At 42.7% G+C, this 17,524-nt stretch overlaps 1 long non-coding RNA gene across 1 annotated transcript in view; it reads right to left on the minus strand.

The window, feature by feature from the left end:
- The window catches only part of LOC145721892 (uncharacterized), a 42,909-nt gene extending 25,502 nt beyond the window's left edge, over positions 1-17,407 (minus strand). Inside the window, exons 1-2 of the long non-coding RNA XR_014145899.1 lie at positions 17,348-17,407; positions 15,496-15,625 (exon numbers count right to left, since the gene is read on the minus strand). This is a non-coding gene — a long non-coding RNA (uncharacterized LOC145721892). The remainder of the gene's footprint in view (positions 1-15,495; positions 15,626-17,347) is intronic.
- Between the last annotated feature and the right edge of the window lie 117 nt (positions 17,408-17,524).

The raw sequence follows: 17,524 nt of genomic DNA on the forward strand, positions 1-17,524 counted from the left end.
TTATCTTACACTTGTCTATTACAGTTATCTTGTGAAAACAGCTGGACCGGTTATCAGCAAATTTGGACAAAAGATTCCTAAAGGTTGGACGTCAACTAAAAGCCAATGGCAAAAGTGAAATTCAAACCGGGGGCCTCAGAGGAGGCTGTGAGTCTACCGAAATGCAGTGCCTAAGCCACACGTATTCTCATGGTCTGCACAGAACAAGCCAACCTGGGTTTCAAACGTAAGCCCTGAACCAGGTTTCAAGGGCAGCCATTCAGGACGAAGAGAGCGTGTTCAAGCAGTTGCTCCCAGAGCAACACCGCCCAGTGCATCCTGGGTTGAGCAGCAGTGGAATGAACGACCTTTCTGAGCAGTGTAGAGAGGCCAGGCGCAAACAGGTTAAGAGAGAGAGAGGCCGAAGGGCAGGCGGGAGTATCTTGGGGCAGAAGCCACTTTGGATGTTGTCCGCTTCTCACAGCTCCTTCTGCACCCATCAGGCTCTCTCCAGACATGCACGGGTGGTACTCTAACCCTGGGGTGGATCTCCTGTGAGCAGAGCCCTGAGCTTCCTCACTCCTTCTAGGAACCTGCAGCTATGAGGGGATTGAATCATTCATTCATTTGTTCATTCGTTCATTCATTCATTCAAATGTGTTAAGCATTGCCTATGTCAGACTCTGTGCAGGATGCCAAGAGCGTGGGAATTCTTAGGACTCATACTCAAGTGGAGAACACAGAAATGTCAACAGATTGTTATAGGATAATTAAAATATACACAAAGATGAAACACCACACTATCCCCGGGAAAGAAGTGATCCAAGTCAGTAGCGGGAGAAATGGAGAGAAGGCAAGGGACTGGAGCGGCGTCTCTCCACCAGGGGTGATTCTGCCCCCAGGGGTGATTCTGCCCCCAGTGGACAGATCTCTACAACAAAGAATTGTCCAGCTCAAAAATGCCTGAATGGGAGAAATACAAAGAAGGTAGAATCTGTGGCTTTTAGCAACTGATTGATATGTGGGTGAGGAAGAGGAACTGAGGAAGCAGGGAGAACTGGCACTTTCCCTGCTTGGGAGACACAATACCTGAAGACTGGGTCCATGAATGGGGGTCAGATAATCAGGAGCAGAAACAGATTTCTGGAAAGGCCATGACTTTAGTACGGGACATGCTTAATTAAGTTCATGTGGGACATCCAGAGGAAGATGGATAAATGGGTCTAGAACCTTACTACTCAGTGTGGTTTGTGGACCAGCAGCATGTGACTTGCGAGCTTGCTAGAAACAGTGTTTCATGTAGCCCTCCTGCATTTTAAGAAGCCAGGTGATTCATGTGCACATTCACATTTGAAAAGCACTTATCTAGAGCACAAGAGACAGTCTGAAGTAGAGCTGTAGCTGTGGGGGAGAGGGAATATCCTACATTACTGCTTATTCCTCCAGCAACACTGAGATGTGGATATGATCAGGGCCACTGGTTGTACAGTGTCTGGTTGTACAAGTTGTGCACTCCACAAAGGTGCCTAGTTAAGGATGAGGCTCACAACTGACACATACTGTGAAAGGAAACAATGCATTTCTCTTACTGTACTTGCCAAGTTATGGGCATAGGGGCTGTGATCGTCCAGAAGGGGTACTGTTCTAATTTACACAAAAGCTGGTGGTTTCCGTGGTATAATGGTTATCTTGTTCTCCTCACAGAAAAGCCCTGTGGCCTAGCAGTGGCCCTGAATATAACACTTCCACATCCCCTCATCGGCAGTTTTGAAATCTATAAACCTTGAAAACCAAAAATCTTTTTATAGATTTACAGCGAGCTCACTTGGCAGCAAAACCTCACCTTAACTAACATGAGACTAATTATAGCCTTTATTTATCCCACTTACTGTGAATATTCATACATTTCCCTACAGAAATATTAACGTGTGTTATTACGGTATCCAGCCCTGCACCCTCCCAGAATATTGGGTAATGCAGGCTATTGGCACAGCATTATTTTTCTACAATTTGAAAATTTCTGAATTCTAAAACACATCTGGTCCAAGGGTTGCCAAGAAGAACTGTCGACATGGACCCTAATTTTACGGATGGGGAAACTAAGGCTCAGAGAGGTTAAGTACAACACCAGGGAGCCAAGGTCCGAACCTCCTGCTCTTTCTGCATCACGCTAATTCCGAGAAGCTTACTGAGTAGGACACTGATCGGTACACAGCCCAGGCCCTTCCCTCACCGGTAATGTGTATTTTCCGACAGAAACGTGGGTAAGAGACGCGAGGATGTGTTCCATTCGGGGCTCTCGTGACAGATTGCCAGTCCCTGCCCTTGAGCGGCACATTTCCACACAAGCCCCCAGGTGTTCCGACAGCACTTAGCCCAAAGCCAAGCACCCCATGCTGGACATGTCCGTCCGTCAACTTCAACCTTAACGGGCAGACACAGAGAATGCCCGCAATTTTGCAAAAAGAATGAAAGCAAGTGAATTCTCGTTGGATGTGTGATTGATACGATACAAACACGAGCGGAACAGCAGGGACCACATTCTGCTGCGCTATTCTTATTCTGCACATGGAGGTCTCAGCAGCAGCCGCAGGATCCCAACGCCAATTCCTTCTTGAAAAGGCATTTGCTTGCTTTGGAGAACACAGCGCCTGTCATCTCTTCCGAACCAGGGGCCGCTCCTGATTCCTCTGCTCCTTCAACAAAGAGCTGACTTTATTCTCCTCCCAGAAATGAAGCTGGAGCTATAAATTACTAGCCAGATAAGAGTCAGTGTAGCATCCTCTCTGAAATTTTGCAAACTCTAAAATTACATTTCTGTGGCATTCTGGGATCTGTATTCCTCGCTTTCGAGCTTGCATGTTGGGCTGTTGCCACAAGGTAAATGTTGGAAATTTGGCATCTTGTCATCCTAATCAATGATTATCCATTCTCTATTTTGAACTGAAGCTTTTTAATAAAAATGTTTGTTTAAAAAAAAAAAAAAACCTCTTATTGGGGCACCTGGGTGGCTCAGTCGGCTAAGCATCTGCCTTCGGCTCAGGTCATGATCCCAGGGTCCTGGGATCGAGCCCCGCATCAGGCTCCCTGCTCGGCAGGGAGTCTGTTTCTCCCTCTGTCTGCCGCTTCCCCTGCTTGTGCTCTCTGTCAAATAAATGAATAAAATCTCTAAAAAAATAAATAAAATTAAAAAAAAAAACCCTTATTTAAAAGTATTTCAGTGATTACAGAAAATCATTTTCGGATTCATTTCTGATTCTTTCCATTGTCTACACATGAATTAGACATTTTTGTGTCTTTAGGTGCCACTTTGTATTATTTTATATACACATTTACATATCTTCTCTGGAGAAGTATTCATTCAAATCTTTTGCCGATTTTAAAAATTGGCTTTTTCTTCCTGGTATCAAGTTGTAAGCTTTCTTTATAAATTTTGCATTGAAGTCCATTATCAGAAACGTGTTTGGCAAATCTTTTCTTCCAGTCTGTGGCTTGCCTCTTCAATTTCTTTTTTTTTTTTTTTAAAGATTTTATTTATTTATTTGAAAGAAAGAGAGAGAGAGAAACAGCATGAGAGGGGAGAGGGTCTGAGGGAGAAGCAGGCTCCCCGCTGAGCCTGGAGCCCGATGTGGGACTCGATCCCAGGACTCCGGGATCATGACCTGAGCCGAAGGCAGTCGCTTAACCAACTGAGCCACCCAGGCGCCTGTTGCCTCTTCAATTTCTTAATAGCATCTTCCAAAGATGAAAATGTTTCAATTTTGATGAAGTCCAATTTCTCAATTTTTATTTTGTGGCAGGTTGTGCCCTACGTAAGAAATCTTTGCCCTCAATAAAGTCGCCAAGATTTTCTCTGGGGCTTTCTTACAGAGGTGTTAAAGTCTTAGCCCCCACATTTAAGACTGTATCCATTTAGAGTTAATTTTGTATATGTATGAAGGGTCAGAGTTAAGATCATATAGGTATTTGGTTTTTTGAATGCCATTTGTTGAAAAAAGTGTTCTTTTCTCACCTTGGTACTGTGTCAAAAAGCAAGCGACCACCCACACATATGTGGGTATCTGTCTGGATTCTACTCTGTTCCACTGACATCATACTGTTGTAATTACTAGAGTTTCATAGTAAGTCTTGAAATCATGTAGTGTCATTTCCTTCAGCATGTTTTTTTTTTTTTTTTAATTGCACTGGCTCCAAACTCCAACATAAGGTTTAATAGAAGTGGTTAGGAGGAAAGCATTCGTTTTTGAATATAAAGTATGATGCCAGCTAGAGATCTTCTGTAGATGCCCATTATCAGCAAACTGAGGCAGCCACTTTGCTATTATGCATCTATGTTCATGGGAAACACTAGCCTGTAGTTTCCTTTTCTTGTAATGTGTTCATCTGGTTTTGATGTCGGGAGAATGCTGATCTCATAACATGACTTAAGAAGGGCTCCTTCTCCTATTTTCTGGAAGAATCTGTGCAGAAATGGTCATATTTCTTCCTGTTAAGTAGAATTCACCTGTGAAGCCAACTGAACCTGGAATTTTCACTGTGAGAAGACCTTTAATTATAAATTCATTTTACTTAATAGATGTATGGCTCATTAAGCTGTCTAACTTTTCCTGACTGGGTTTTAGTAGTAAAAAGTCATGGAAGGTGCTTTTTAGGCTAGTTTTTTTCCTAGAACTAATGAAACCCCATTTGTAAGCTGTGGCCTTTCTAAGGATCCTCGTTAGTGCCCTGAATACTCAGTGAGACCTGTCTCTCTGGCTAGAGGAGACGCAACTCCTGCCTGGCACGGTGTAACCTTTGGGATTATGGTTCTGTCTTTGGGAGTTGTTCTTGGCTGGCCTTGTGGGATTCTTCTCTACACGTGCACTCACTGGCATTTAGTCAAAGACTCAAGAGGACCCCTATCTAAATGTCTGAGCCTCTTCCTCAACATGTTTCTCCTTCCTGGGGCACCCTACTCTGCCAGTTCTAGAAACGTTGGCCTGTCAGAGCATCAGTCCATCTCCTCAACTCAGAGGGACTGGTGGACAGAGTCTGGGATTCTCCTCCAGGAGCCGCGCTTTGGGAATTCCCTCCAGACAGAAAGCTTTGGCCAAGGTAGGCCTCAGCTCAACTGTTCCCTTTTCTCAGGGATCCCGGTCACGTTCTGCCCGCTGTCCAATGTCTGAAAATAGATTGATTCCTAGATTTTGTCCATTTTTCTAGTTTGAGGGGGGGAGGTAATTCTGGATGGTGTTTATCCCTTGTGGGCCAATGCAGATGTCTGCTTGTTGTTCCAACAGCTGTAGCTAAGACAAGGTCCCATGGCTTATTTAGCTAATCCCTTCATGCTGAGAATTTGGAGCATTTCTCTAATTTTTAAAGAAATTATAAACAGTGCCATATGAACATTGTTTTAAAAAATAAAAACAACTTCCCCCCCCCCCAGGATATTTCCTTGAGATTCAGCAGCGATACCAGAACAAAGGACTTGAGCAATTTCATAGTTTTTGTTGCAATATTTCCTTACTGTCCCTGGACAGATCCCATTTACAGTGTCACTAGGCAATGTAGTATGAATACATATTTCTCCTGATCGCCAGCAATGGAATTTATCACTTTATTTTTGAGAGTTGGAACCATGATTAATGGTGCCTAGAAGGTGGCTCAATTTATTTTTTTTTTAAGATTTTATTTATTTATTTGACAGACAGCGAGAGAGGGAACACAAGCAAGGGGAGTGGGAGAGGGAGAAGCAGGCTTCCCGCGGAGCAGGGAGCCCGATGCGGGGCTCGATCCCAGGACCCTGGGATCATGACCTGAGCCAAAGGCAGATGCTTAACTGACTGAGCCACCCAGGCGCCCCTATTATTTTTTTCTTATACTGCTAGGAAAACTGTGCATTTTTCCATCACATAATCCAATATCCGAATTTTCTCATGTATTCGCTATGTGTTCATCAGCCTTGACGAGGCAGCAGGAGGAATTAGGGTATGTTGTACCTCGTAGGACCTCATTACATCTTGTAGGAGAGCAGGCTATTAACAGCTGTGCTTTCACATAGCTTTCAGTTTACATAGGACTTTCCGTTGTGTGTCTCTGTAAGTAGCAGATAATTACATTTTGCTCATAATTCTGTCAGTGGCTCTTTACCCAGAGGATTTCATCTGTTCAACTTAAACATAAGTGATACATTTAGATTTTTTTCACCACTAGATTCTAAATACGTTTTTAATTATTACAGTGACTTGCTTTCTTGTTTTACTTGCATGCTGCTGCAGTAAATTGTAATGTCTTGATTTCTCTTCATTCTGCTTTCATACTACAGGGCTTTAAATTCCACAAGTCTTGGGGCGCCTGGGTGGCTCAGTCGGTGAAGCATATGCCTTCAGCTCAGGTCATGATCCTGGCGTCCTGGGATCGAGCCCTGCTCAGCGGGGAGCCTGCTTCTCCCTCTGCCTCTGCCCCCCACCCACTTGTGCTCGCTCTCTCATGCTCAATCTCTCGCTCTCTCAAATAAACAAATAAAGTCTTGAAAAAATTCCGCAATTTACAGTGGTAAATTCTTACCCCTGTATTCCTAGTGTCAGCCTCAGTGCCTGACACGCTGATTTATTCATTTAAAACGGAATTATTGGGATCCTACATTGAGTGCAATGGAGGCCAGGTGTGTGGATGAACCCAGAAATCTGAATTCTTTGTAAGAGTCGAGTTTATATCTTGTGCTTCCCCTATTTTTGTGGTCTGACGTACAGACCTTGATGTTCTGTCACTAACCACGCCCTCTGGGAAGGTCCGAGGCAACTGCTCTTTCAGAAAAGCCCCCACGTAATTTAGATCAGTAGTGCTCCTCAGGAGAGTCCTCACAGCTGTGGGATTTGGGGTTGACAGAGCGTTTCTGTACCTCTTACAAACCCCTGTTGGGTTTCTAAAAGAACGGTCAATGTGGTCTATGTTAAAGGTCAGGTGAAAGGTCAAGCGACCTTGAAAGTTCAAGCTGGTCAGCCTGCAGGAACACGGACAACCCCCTAGCTCCTAGCTTCCTGCACATTTTCTCCAAGGCTTCCTTTGCTAGTCGCTATGTGTGAAGGGGTAAACTCCAAATTTGTCTTGTTCTTCCATCCCTCAATGTTTTCGTTCTTCTTAAATCCTTGGAAAAGCCTGTCTGTAATTCTGATGTTTAAAATCTTCACCCACTAGCTCTCTTGGAGCATTGCTCCTAGGTGGGTTTCTAGGTCGTTCCTTCGCAATGACCTGAGATGGCCATTCAGGTCATGATATCGAGCTTTAATGACTTCTGATTGCCCTGGCCTTTCCTCCGGAGCCCTAGACACTGTTGGGATTGATTTGTTCTATTTACTTTATCAAGCACCTGCCAGGATTCCCGAAGTCTCTCTGTCTTGCTCGCCTTCATGATTCAGTTTTGATTTAGGGCTGCTGTACACCTTCCGCTCTCCGGAGCGGTTCTTTGTGCTGATGCAATAACCCTCATTTAAATTTTGTGGAACTGCCCAAACCCTGGGTCCAAATAGAACCCCATGCAGAAGTCCAGTCTAAAAAAGAGGCATGCCCGGGGGCGCCTGGGTGGCTCAGTCAGTTAAGCGTCTGCCTTCGGCTCAGGTCATGATCTCAGGGTCCTGGGATCGAGCCCTGCATCAGGCTCCCTACTGAGAGGGGAGCCTGCTTCTCCTTCTCCCACTCCCCCTGCTTGTGCTCGCTCTGTCAAATAAATAAATAAAATCTTAAAAAAAAAAAAGAGAGAGAGAGACACGCGCAGAGCTGCTTTGGTCTTTGTTGGTGGTGGTGGAAGGGGACTGAGGAGGTCTGGAGCCTTCCCAACCTCTGCACCCCCATGAGATCTCTGACAATCCAAGGGCTCCACTGAGGGTTTTAATCAAGCTGCTCTTGTGTCAAACCTGCCTCCCCACCGACTTGTTCCCCAGACACATTCCTGAGCCTGAGCTCGGTGTTTCATGCTTTGCTCCACTTTCCTTTTTAAAAACCACCATTTCTAACGTAATCTTTCACATCGACTCATGTCTTATTCTTTATGCTTCCTTGAGGGTCTGCAGAAATCTGGGCAGATTTGATTTAAAAAAAAAAAAAAAAAGCTATTTATACTTTGGGATTGTGAAGAAGCCAGGAAAGAAATGTTTGGGATTTTAAAAATACACATATGGGCTTCTTTTTATTTATTAACAGCTTTTATACATTTTCAATATTATTCCTTAAAGCAGCTGTTTCTTTGAGTTCTCTTTCACACCTGCCTGTCACTTTGGATTTCCATTTGTTAATTTACAAATCTTAAGTGGAAATGATAAAAGCAAAGCACAAGGTAATTCTCCTGATTTTAAATTTTACTTATATATTTGAGAGTCATTCGTGGATACCCAGCTGGGGTCACAGAGAGACCATGAGTTTATTCTCTATCCGTGAAATACTGTTCCTGAGTTGTTAATAATAATACAACATTTGCCAAACTTAGTTATATTCGTGTGTTTTTCCTCCACTAGATTGTGAAACTCTGAAGAGAATTTTTTTTCTCTTCATCCCTCATCGGACTAAGTGTGAGGCAAGTGAGTAACATGTGCTTAAATAGGAAAGCATCATCCATTTGTACTTTTTAAAAATCTTAAGAAAGCCTGTTTAAAATATTAACGATCTTGGCATCGGGACAAATCTGACACAAAGGGACTTAAAGAGGGAAATGAGAAATAGGGATCGTGCTCCTTTTTCTAGATGGAAAAGAATATCGTGTTCTCCACTGGTCTCAAAGAGGGCACATTTTCAGATGACAAGTGGCTCTCCAAGTTAGTGAAATGGCAAAATGGCAGGGCTGATAAGACGCTGATCGCTCTTTAATATGGAAAATATGAAAGGGGGAAATACCCAGAGTGAACAGACATGAGGGTAGCTTGAGATTACCGTATTGCTGGAAGCCATAAGCTCTATGTTCAGTTTTGGCAAAAAGGATGCAACCGTACACTCAGCCTCGCTGTTAATTGCAGCGACAGGACACAGCAGAGGTGAGACTCCGCCTTCCGGGCCCTGGGCGCATGCGCACCTTTGTATTGGTCACACGAGGGCTGAGCTGCCTCACCGGGAATGGATCACTCAGGGCCCCGGGCAGGGACCTTGACACAGTCGTCAGTTGGTCACAGCATTGTTAGGCTCGTGTTATTCGAGGTGCGGGGCAAGGCCAGGAGCAAATCCCTGCCAGGCTGAGCTTATCCATTCATCATTCCACATGCATTTATTGCGACCTCAAGGAACATCAAGGTAAAAGTAAGTAACAGTACGGGTCCTCAAGTTGGTCACAGATGACAGGATAATAACAGTAAAATATGGTAACGGCATAGCTTAGTATCCTCCCGGGGGTGGGGGGTGGGGGGGGGTAATCATGTTTAGACAATGACGCTTAATTGCTGATGTTTGCCATTCTGTGACTATTATTCCTGCCACCCAATGTGGGAATGAGCGTCCTGCGATATACACACCACTCAGGATCCCAGAGAAATGACCTCCATACAAATGCCCAATGGTCCAAATTATTCTAAAGTGAACAAATGAAACTCACGGCTGGTCTTACTCTTGAATATAGCTGTTTAATTAATTACACACCCCATCGGCCTGAAGTGTCTCTAATGTCATGGTGGCCTACATAAGCAAACCAAAATCTAAGGCTATAAATGCCTCCGGGTTATGAAATCAAAAGGCTACGGACGACCAATCACAAACAGCCAACTAAGCCACAGCCCATCAGATCATTTCATCTGTTTGCTTCCACACTTGCTCTCTGTAAGCCTTCCCGGGTCTCCTGCCAGCCAAGCTAATCTTCACCGTGTTCAGTCTGGTCTTACCCAATTCAAAAGATTGTTGCTCAAACTCTTAAAATTCTTTATATGCCTCAGTTTATCTAGGTAACAGAGCATACAGTTAGGAATCTCCAAATATTTGGGAAAGCCATCCAAAGCAAAGAGAAGAAGTAAATCCAGAGGAAATAGATTAAAACAAACAAAAACAGGGCTCTGATCTTCCAGGAGGTAAGAGAGGATATTGTATTCATAAAACAAGAAAGGTCCAAAACAAGGAACAAATAGAGAATAAAAAGAGCTCTTGGAAATTAAAAGCAGGATAGCCAAAATAAATTCAGTTGAAGGAGGAGGAGATGAGGAAAGCTCACAAGACGACGACAAAAAAAAAAAAAAAAAGATGAGAGAGATGGCTAATCTATCCAGGAGGTAAAACTTCTAACAAATAGGAATTCTAGGAAGATAAAGTAGTGAGTAGAAAACTATCAAAAATAGGGGAAATTTTTCCAGAAGCAAGGGAGGGACTCTGTTCAGTACAATGAATAAAAAAAACGCCTCCACCAAGAGGCATATCATTGTAAAATTTCATAACACCAGGAACAAAAGCATCTGGTAAAAGAAAATGAAGGCGAGTGGAAAAATAAAACTAGCATCTAAGGAGGGTGGCAAGAAGCAAAAATTACAATATCGTGCATGTCTGATTGAATATGACATAGTGTGCATTTGAGTTTACCACCTCGTTTTCCTGAAAATTCACTGACATGAGAGGAGCAAAAAAAAGAAGTAACGAGAATAAACTCACAGAATTGCTTAGAATTGAAAAGGGAGCAGGGGAATGGGCATCTGCAGTCTTAAATGGTGAATACCAGGAATATGGGAGGTAGAAGGGGGAACACACCAAAAAAAAAAAAAAACAGGGAAGGAGCCCCCCTACCAAGACACACAGCAGAGTTCTTGCATCTGGGTGCCTCTGGGGACAAACATGGGATGAAGAGCAGAATTGATGGAAATGATAGAAAAACCTCAAGTAGCAGCATCCCTCACCCCTACCAGTGATGGTGAGATTTGCCCCTGGACTGAAACCGGAGGAAAATGCTCCAAAAATCGGACCAGGACAATACAGGGTGGTTGAGTCCTCAAAGGAGAGAAAGCCAGCCTCATTTGGACATTTTGGGGGAAGAAACCCAATCTTTCTGCCTGTTCCTAACATGAATATGCTTTAGTGAAAGATTTTAGTGAAGGCTGCCATTGGATATGCCCAGTACCCCCCACCCAAAATACGCATGCACGCACATGCCGCACACACACCGTATAGTCAGCCCTCTCATTCAGGAAAGAGGCCACTAAAGACAGAGAAAATCATGTTAACTACCTACACGAATGAACCAGTGTTTCACAATTAAATACAAAGAGGTAACAGTCTTAGGCATGCAGAGCAAAGCTCCTGCACAAAGGACAAACAGATCAAACAATGGATGCTGTGTATCGCTCAGGGCTTTTAGCTGCGGAGCACCGCATCCACTCTGAGTGTATACATGTGATCAATGGATATTTAAAGACCTACTCTAAACTGGGCAGAGCGCTTGGTATGGGGAGTATGGCAACGGACAAAGGAGACAATCCCTTCCTTACCATCGGGTGTGTCCAGGCCTTCTGGCCGAAGAACAGCAAGTGCAAAGGCCCTGAGATGGGCTCCAGGATGGCTTGGGAAAGGGAAGAGAGCTTGGAGAGAAGGTCAGACCACACAGGCCTTTCAAGTCATTCTAAAGACCGTCTTCACTAGCCAGATGCGGAACCATTAGAGAGCTTTGAGCCAAGGAGAAAAATGATTTTATCTTTAAATGGGTCACTTCGGCTTTGTGTTGGAAAGAGACTGTAGAGGGATAAAAATGGAGGGAGGGAGACCCATGAAGACACTAGCACAATCGTCCATATCAGAGGACAGTGGTTTCATCCAGGGCGAGTACAGCAGAGATGAGCAGAAAGGGGCAGATTTTAGAAATACTGTGAAGGTAGATCTGACAGGGATTGCTGATGGCTTGGTTATCAGTCAAGAGAGAGAAGGAGAAGCCAAGGGTGATTCCAAGCTTTTGGTCTCAGCCACTGGAAGGATAGGGCAGTCATTCACAGAGATGAGGGAGTCTGAGAGGAGGAGCACGTTACGGGCAGGAGTAAAGATCAGGAGTCTGGTTTTAGACAAGTTAAATTTGCGATGAATGTACTCTTTAGCTATTGCTACCTAACAAATTACCCCCAAACTTAGTGGCTGAAAAACACCACACACTTTTTTAATTCATTAAATAATTTTTAAAAATCAACAGTGTTATATTTGTTTCAGGTATATAATATAGTGATCAACAATTCTATACATTACTCAACTCATCACAAGTGTACTCTTAATCCCCTTCACCTATTTCCCCCATCTCCCCACCCACCTGCCCTCCAGTAACCATTGAACCATATTCAGACAGGTGGGGCTGTGGTCTCATTGAAAAGCTCAAATGAGAGTGAAGGGACCTAGTTTCCAAGCTCACTCACATGGATTTTGGTAGACGAGTCTGTTTCTTGGTTTGTCTCCTAAAATAATTTTCTCTTTGTGTTCGCTTATTTCTTAAATTCCACATGGGTGAAATCATATGGTATTTGTCTTTCTCTGACTTACTTATTTCGCTTAGCATTCTACCCACTAGATCCAACCGTGTTGTTGCAAATGGCAAGATTTCATCCTTGAAATATTCCATTGTGTGGAATACATATATACACATGCACCACATTTTCTTTATCCATTCATCTATTGATGGACATTTAGGTTGCTTCCATATCTTGGTTATTGTAAACAATGCTGCAATAAACACAGGGGTGCACATATCTTTTTAAATTAGTGTTTTCATATTCTTTGGGTAAATACCCAGTAGAGAAATCACTGGATCATATGCTAATTGTTTTTAATTTTTTTAATAACTTCCATACTGTTTTCCATAGTGGCTGCACCAGTTTGCATTCCCAACAGTGCCTGAGGATTTCTTTTTGTCTGCATCCTCACCAACACCTGTTGTTTCTTGTGTTGTTGATTTTAGCCACTGACAGGTATGAGGTGATAGGTCACTGTTGTTTTGATTTGCATTTCCCTGATGATGAGTGATGCTGAGCATCTTTTCATGTGTCTGTTGGCCATCTGTAGGTCTTCTTTGAAGAAATGTCTGGTTATGTCTTTTGGATTATTTGGGGGTTTTTTGGTGTTGCATTGTATAAGTTCTTCACATATTTTGGATATTAACCCCTTATTGGATATATAATTTGCAAATATCTTCTCCCATTGAGTAAGTTGTGTTTTTGTTTTGTTGTCTGTTTCCTTTGCTGGTTAGAGCTTTTTATTTTGCTGTAGTCCCAATAGTTTATTTTTGCTTTGCTTTCCCTTGCCTCAGGAGACATATCTAGAAAAAAGTTGTTATGGCTGATGTCAGAGAAGTTACTGCCTGTGCTCTCTTCTAGGATTTTTATGGTTTCAGGTCTCACATTTAGGTCTTTCATCCATTTTGAGTTTATTTTTGTGTATGGTGGGAGAAAGTGGTCCAGTTTCATTCTTTTGCATGTAGCTGTCCAGTTTTCCCAACACCATTTGTTGAAGAGACGGTCTTTTTCGCATTGCGTTTTCTGGCCTCCTTTGTCATAGATTAATTAAGCATATAATTGTGGGTTTGTTCCTGGGCTCCCTATTCTGTTCTATGGGTCTCTGTTTGTGCCAGTACCATACTGTTTTGATTACTATAGTTTTATAGTATATTTTGAAACATGGGATTCTGAAGCCTCCAGTTTTGTTCTTTTTCAAGATTGCTTTGGCTACTCAGGGTCTTTTGTGGTTCCATACAAATTTTAGGGTTATTTGTTCTAGTTCTGTGCAAACGCTGTCAAACACCAAACATTTATTATCTCACAGTTTCTGTGAGTCAGACACCGGGTGCTGTTTAGCTGGGTGCCTTTAGCTAAGCTTTCTCATGACACTGCTGTCAAGCTACTGGCTGGGGCTGTGGTCTCATTCAAAAGCTCAACTGAGAGTGAGGGGACCTAGTTTCCAAGCTCACTCACATGGATTTTGGTAGGCCTTAGGATCTTGCCACCTAGGCCTCTCCACAGGGCTGTTTTAGTACATGGCAGTTGGTTTTTCCCAGGGTGAATGATCCATGAATGAGCCAGAGAGAGTGGGCACCCAAAATGGAAGCTATGCTCTTTTTATTATGTAATCTGAGAGGTGACATCCCCTTACGTTGCCATATTGTAATGATCAGAAGTGAGCCAATATGGCCAGCCTGCTCACACTCAGTGAAAGAGGATAACACAAGGACATGAATACCAAGAGGTGGGGTTCATTGAATGTCCATGTGGCAAGGCCATATGAGCAGTTTGAAAAAGAAAAAATCTGGAATACGGGGGTAAATCCAGCTAGAAAGCCATTATCAGGGAAGTACTTATTTTGGGTGTTACGCATCTTAGACAAACTTTAAAAGGACTGGAGGAACCAACTCTGGGCTGAGTCTCCAGGAACATCTTCCAGAACCATACTATGGGCCTAGTCTGGTAAGGGAGCCACTGTGGCCCCTGCTGCAGATCCCAGAGAAATGTTGCCTCTGTTTCCTGCAGTACAAAATAGATGTCAGGTGTCCTGGCCGTTTCCTCCTGTAACTCACTTTAGAATCAAACTTCTCAAAGGAGCATGTTCTGATTGGCAGAAGCAAAGTCTATGTCCTAGTTACAGGGAGTAGCAAAATGTGATTCTCTTAAAATGTCTATTATGGGAGGGTGCAATTAATATCATGGAAAAGGATTAAAATATAAGAAGATTGTTCAAAAGAAGTGAGGCATCAGGGCGCCTGGGTGGCTCAGTTGGTTAAGCTTCTGACTTCGGCTCAGGTCATGATCTCGGGGTCCTGGGACTGAGCTCCACTGTGGGCTCCCCACTCAGGGCAGAGTCTGCTTGTCCCTCTCCTTCTCCCTCTGCCCCTGCCCCCTGCTCATGCTCTCTAATAAATTTTTAAAATGTTAAAAAAAAAAAAAAAGTGAGGCATCTATAAAGGACTATGGTCCATCACATTCTGGGAGGAATGGAGATAATTTAGCAGAAATGGTGATCAAAAAAAAATCTAAGTGCCACAAAGAGATATGGATAGTTATTACATTCATTAAAAACTCCAAAGTGAACCAAAAGAAGCACAGAACAAGAAACCGTTTGTGATAATTAAAGACATGAATGCAGAAATTTAGAATGTAATAAATCAGGTGGAAGAAATAGATGAGAAAATCTTCCGGAATATAGAAAAGACAGAAAAATGGAAAATCTGAGAAGAAGAAAAAAAAGACAAGAAACACATCATCTTGATCCAAAAGAGCCTACATTTAACCAAGACATCTGAGAAAGAGAAAAGAGAGAAAGTGGAAGACATAAAATTATTTTTAAAAAGTTTTTTTTATTTCCCAGAACTAAAGGAAGATACTTGAAAGGGTCTTCTAAGTACCAAGTTCATGAAGCAAAAAAGACTCACACAGCTATGGTATCATGATATTTCAGAACACCCAGGATACATGGAAGACAATGACGATGATGAAATTGATTTTTTAAAAGGCACTAACACTTCCATACTATGTGTGAGCAGCTGCTTCACTTTATACATATTAGCTAACTAATATATCATCATCACCATCATTTTTTGGATGAAAATACTGAGAAACTTACCCTGGCCGCACAGCAAGCAGGTGGCAGACCAAGACTTCAAGCCAGCAGTCTGGCTCCGTACTGTGAACTGCTGCTTTCTGTTCAGTGATGCTTAAATTCTAGACGGCAGTAGAGAAAGGTCTTCAAAGTTCTGGAGGGAAAGGATTTTAAATGTAGAATTAAAACATTAATCAGATATTAGGGGAGCAAAATACATTTTCAGACATGCAAAAACTCATTTTCAGACATGCAAACACCTCTAGACTTTTTTTTTTTTTGAAAAAGTAATTTAGGGATCCACTGCAGCAAAAGGAAAAATAAATTGAAGAAAGACAATGCATAAGCCCCCAAGCACTGGGAAACTAAAAGTAAGGAAAAGTTAATCCCAGGATAACTTTTATGCAAATCGTCCTAGAAAGAAGTTGGTGTATATGCACGTACTCAAAATGTATTAAACTGCTGGAAGATATGAACGATGGAGTAATTTTTTTTTCTCTATCATCAAGGAAGAAGATAATTTTGAAACACCAGGGAGGGAAAACTGCACAAGAGTATTCATTCCCAAAGTAAAACAAACTAAACATATTCAGGGTTCCTTTTCAGTGACACTCAATGTTTCAGTGACATAAACGGTTCAGTATTTGATGGCATTTAAGGGAAGAGAATTGATTTGCCCTTGACTCTTGGAATCTCCCCTCGGAGAGGCATGCCTGCCATAGAACAGATTTCCTATTCTGTGCATCCAGTCAGCCTGCCCTGGTTCTTCACTAAACACTGTTTATTTAAACATAACTTTCTAAACTCTGTTTTCCCTTGTTAAAATAAAAAACAGAGACCAGCCTTGAAAATTCCCTGAGCAGATGAAACCAGTTTAGTCATACAGGCAAAGCTTAATTTGGCTTATTTTGCAACGCTAACTTGACCTGGGTTATTTATTGCCTATGCCTCTGGAAATCATAAGCAAAACCTTAACTGCTCTCCTAGGTTGGTATGAGCTAACCGCTGGCCAATTCCCTATCATTTGGGAGAATTCTAATATTGCGAACAATCACTGTGAAGAATGAACAGTCACTGTTTTCTCATTAGATGAGCTGCTTTATAACTGTATTACCCCCCGAGCCTCATTCTGTGTTTTGGTGTGTGTGCTCCCGGTTTGCAAACTGTCTTTTTAGCTCTGTACACAATACATTTTTACTAATTACTACATCACTGATTCACCAGTTTTACTTTGGCTATTTCTAAACCTTTGATGCTGTTTAGACAAACTTTTTTTTAAAAAAGGTTTTATTCATTTATTTGACAGAGAGAGACACAGCGAGAGAGGAAACACAAGCAGGGGGAGTGGGAGAGGGAGAAGCAGGCTTCCGGCAGAGGAGGGAGCCCGATGCGGGGCTCGATCCCAGAACCCTGGGATCATGACCTGAGCAGAAGGCACACGCTTAACGACTGAGCCACCCAGGCACCCCCATTTAGACAAACCTGACAAAATAACCCCGTTAACAGTACTTGAAGAAAGAGGGAGATGTGCAGAAATATGCAGGGGTGCATACACATTGGTAAGTGAAAAACCAGTATCTAAAGATTACAGATCAAGAAACAGCAGTTTAAGCATAATACTTAAGTTTTAAAAGTAACAAATAAGAACCAGTCAGTAAAAAACCCAACCAACAAAATCAGGAGGAGGGGGTTGGAGAAGGAGGTGATGGAAGTGACTCAAACTGTACATTTTTCACGTTGGTTATTAGTAAATAATTGCTTAAAACCAAGAAATCGTGAAGGCGAGGTAGAAGCGTAGTTTAAAGCCCAAGCCAGCACGGTAATTCGGTGTATATGCACGTACTTGGAGTCCCAAGTGGGAGTCCCAGTGGCTTACCTATGAGCAGGGGCGCTGGGGATGGGCAGCGAGACTGTATCTCCACATTGTTTGAATTTTAATGGTTTCACTCAACATTGTTTCAATGTCGCATTGCTGAACTGTCTGACTTTCCACATGCATCCTGAAACAATCCAAAAGGGGTGATGGTCCCACTCAAGAAACCGGGGCAGTTCG

The sequence above is a fragment of the Leptonychotes weddellii genome, chromosome 5 (assembly GCF_054177405.1).
Source record: "Leptonychotes weddellii isolate Sample4059 chromosome 5, ASM5417740v2, whole genome shotgun sequence".
Classification (NCBI taxonomy): Eukaryota; Metazoa; Chordata; class Mammalia; order Carnivora; family Phocidae; genus Leptonychotes; species Leptonychotes weddellii.